General features: G+C 52.5%; 1 long non-coding RNA gene across 1 annotated transcript in view; it reads right to left on the reverse strand.

Moving 5' to 3' along the window:
* Nucleotides 1-2,483, reverse strand: part of LOC105518207 — a 3,809-nt gene extending 1,326 nt beyond the window's left edge. The window contains exon 1 of the long non-coding RNA XR_001002792.1: nucleotides 2,263-2,483. This is a non-coding gene — a long non-coding RNA (uncharacterized LOC105518207). The remainder of the gene's footprint in view (nucleotides 1-2,262) is intronic.
* Between the last annotated feature and the right edge of the window lie 1,218 nt (nucleotides 2,484-3,701).

Consider the following 3,701-nt stretch of genomic DNA (forward strand, 5'->3'; position numbering starts at 1 on the left):
CAGTATGGTCTCGATCTCCTGACCTCGTGATCCGCCCGTCTCGGCCTCCCAAAGTGCTGGGATTACAGGCTTGAGCCACCGCGCCCGGCCTGAAGAGTCCATTTCTAACAAGTTCCCAGGAGATGCCTATCATGGACTCTGCTTTGACTGAGAAAGACAACCTACAAGAGCCTCAGTTCCTTCGTCTGTAAAACGGGAGTAACAGCAGGCCTGTCCGGCATGTGAGATGATGGATGCGGAAGACACTGAAGACAGGAAGAATAAAGGTATTGCTCACAACAGGTGTGTAACTTGCCCTTTAAAGTGCAGAGTAGCTGACCCAGACATCAGCAGTCTGAGTTCCCGCAGCCTCCCGGCCTTTCTTGTCCTTATCCCACCAGGAGCCCAGGCTCCAGAGGAACAAGGTAGAAAGTCAGCCTAAGAACTAAAGATGTACCGCCCTCCCGTGTGACATGGTCATAGTCCCTGGGTGGGGAGGGAGTGCTGCTTCCTGTCCCTGGGGTGACACGTGAATCCACCTGGATGGAGGAATGGAGGTCCCTCTGTTCCTTTTGACTTGAGCCACTCCAATGGACTCAGCCTCGTGTGATCCCATTAGTAGCCTCAGCAAGGAGGAGGAACAACATACTGACCCCTGTTCAAGGTGGAGTTCTGTAGCTGTGGATAGGGACTCCTAGAAAGCAGCGATTTGCCTCTGAATCCTGGACATCTGTTGCAGAGAAGTGAGGAAGAGCTTCAGAATACCTGGGTTCCGTGTGAGGCTCCTCAGGCCCAGTTTTGTTTCCTTGCCTAACTTGTGGTGGAGAGGCCAAATATGCATGGCGTAAAAGAGACAAGAAGGCCTGGTGTGGTAGCTCATGCTGTAATCCCAGCACTTTGGGAGGCTGAGGCAGGCGGATTGCCTGAGATCAGGGGTTCAAGATCAGCCTGGCCAACATGGTGAAACCCCGTCTCTGCTAAAAATACAAAAATTAGCCTGGTGTGGTGGTGGGTGCCTGTAATTCCAGCTACTTGGGAGGCTGACGCATGAGAATTGCTTGAACCTGGGAGGCAGAGGTTGCAGTGAGCCATGATTGCACTGCTGTACTCCAATCTGGGCGACAAAACGAGACTGTCTCAAAAAAAAAAAAGGACAAGATTTCTTGGTGTATGAGGGTTCCCCCCTTTCTTTGAAGAGGACTGCCTCTTGGCATTCATCACTGTCTACAAGTTCTGCCTCGGTCATCTTGTTTTCCAGATTTCTATAATGCTCAATCTGGAAAATGGGCAGAAGAGACAACACAGGAGAGGCGGAGGAGAAAGGGTGGGAGGACTCTCCCTGTGGACCAGCTCCCAGGCTCTCCTCTGAGGTAAAGCAGTGGCTGAGTGTGCACCTGAATCCCCTGGGGGCCTTGTTACACAGACGACTGAGCCCGCCCTCCCAGTTTCAGATTCCACAGGTCTTCAGTGGGGTCCTGGAGTTTCATTTCTAACAAGCTCCCAGGTGAGTCTGCTGCTTTTGTTTTGTGGATAGAGAGTCTGGGTGATGGGTTAAAGGAGAAATAACTGGGGCTGCTGATTAACATCACAAACAGCTGCAGGTGATGGAGGTTGTGGGCAGGAGGTGGAAAGAGCGAGGCTGAGTACAATGGTGAGTAGGAGGAGAGGGAGAGGCACAGCGTTTCTGAAGAAATGCCAAGGAAAGTTTGGTATTTCTCTGGAACTGTTTCTGACCACAGGACATTATGTCTTGTGGGCTATGTGACTTGGCCCTAGCTTGGTTGTGGCCAGTGCTAGTATGTGGAGCGGCTCTTCTCCGGGTGACTGGCTTATCTCCATGGTGCTCCTGGCTCCCTGGTCTCGCCAGGTAGTTGGCAAGTCTGTGACTTCTTTATCCACATGTGTCTTTTTCCTGGCCAGGTGGAAAGCTTCCCCAGGGTGGAGGAAGCATTTGCCAGGTTGAGGTCCCTTCTCTAATGGCACCCACAAGCCAAGCTGCACCTCTGTCTGCCCCTCTCCACCCCTGTCCTCAAAGTGGAGAATGGCTCTGTGACTTGGAGGGGCCCTCACAGCCCAAGGGAAAGGCCTCAGGGTCTCCCATGTCCGTAGGTGAAACATGCATGTCAGTCAGTTTCCATTAAATCAGATCCAGCGCTTCAGCTTGCTCCACACAGCTTTTAAGGGCACTAAAAATAAGCCTTAAATTGGAGCTAACTCCTCAAGCAGCACTATCTGTTAATGAAATTGCTTCCTGTTAATTTGAGTTTACAAAATAAGTGGCGCCTGACAATCTGGCGTGGCTGTCATGGCACCCACCCCCAGGAATGGGCTGCTGGTGGAGGACTTCACCTGGGAGCTGAGGACTTCCTGGCCTCAAGTGCTGTGGCAACCGAAGGGGACCCAGCGGTTACGACAAATGGGGAACCTGGACTTCGTTTCTTGGCTTGTTTGGTCCCTTTCGTCACCCTTCTCTGAGTGGCCAGCTCTTAATCTAGCGGGGCCTGCAATTAAATAGATAATTAACAATCAACGTGCAAGGTAGCAGTAAGAGAAGTACAAGGAGCTAGGGAGAAGCCTGAGGAGGTAGCCAGGAGCGGTGCGGGGGTAAAGGATGAATGTGTGTGGGATGCATAAGTGAGTAGAGAGGGGGTTTGGTGAGGGAGCTGGAGGCAGAGGGGACAGCTGGACCACAGACGTGCAAGGAGTGACCAGTAGTCGGAGTGGAAAGCTCAGGGCAGACAATGGAGAGAGAGAAGGCTGACAAGATGCTAGCCAGGGCCTGCAGCACAGATGCTGTCAGTGGGTGAAGTCACATAAAAGGCTCCCCCACCTTTTTGCAGTCACTACTTGATATAGGAGTTGGGAGGATGCTGCTCTTGAAAAGGGGGCCTTGTGAAATTCAAGATGATAGACACCATCAGAGATGGGGTGGTGACAAGCAAAGTCAGATTCTAGGAAAGGGCGAGGGGTGCCTGGCAGGGAGGAATCTGGCCTCATGATACAGGAGGGAGGAGGGCATCCTTACCCCTACCCCTGCAGCTTGAAGGCATCTGGGTGTGGGCATGGAGAGAGCTGGCCCCCAAGTCACAATGCCTTAGGCCCAGGCACCCTTGCTGGGGGGCACTGCTGCCTGAGTGTGGCACCCTTGAATAGGCAGGAGAATGGGTCAGGGAGTTGAGCAGGTGTAGCACAGCTTGCGGGCTGCTTGTGGCTCTGGGGCCTGGCTGTGGAACCTGCTGATGCCTGGCACCCCTTGTCAGACACAGCAGCCAAGTCATTCATGTAAACAACATCTCAAGGAGGCCTGAAATCTTTGGGGGAGGGAATTCGTGGGGCTCAGAACACTTGTATCTTTCATACTGAGACAAATGAAGCCTTCATTTGTCTGATTTTTTCCTTAGGGTATTGGTAAACCATGATGAGCTTTTGTTTGGTTTTGGAGGCAGGGTCTCACTCTTATGCCCAGGTTGGAGGACAGTGGCATGATCATAGCTCAATGCAGCCTCAAACTTCTGGGCTCTAAGTGATCTTCCTGCTTCAGCATTCTGAGTAATTGGGACTACAGGCATGAGCTACCACGCCTGGACAACCATGGTGAGTTTTAAAGCTAGGACATGGCCCTCATCCTCCAATGCCTGGCCCTCAAGGGACAGGGAGTTGAGGGTGAAGGCGAAGGACTGGGTGGGTTTGCAGGAAGAGAGGCTTTTGTGAGGATGCAGGTG

The sequence above is a fragment of the Colobus angolensis genome, unplaced genomic scaffold, assembly GCF_000951035.1.
Source record: "Colobus angolensis palliatus isolate OR3802 unplaced genomic scaffold, Cang.pa_1.0 Scaffold314, whole genome shotgun sequence".
Taxonomy (NCBI): domain Eukaryota; kingdom Metazoa; phylum Chordata; class Mammalia; order Primates; family Cercopithecidae; genus Colobus; species Colobus angolensis.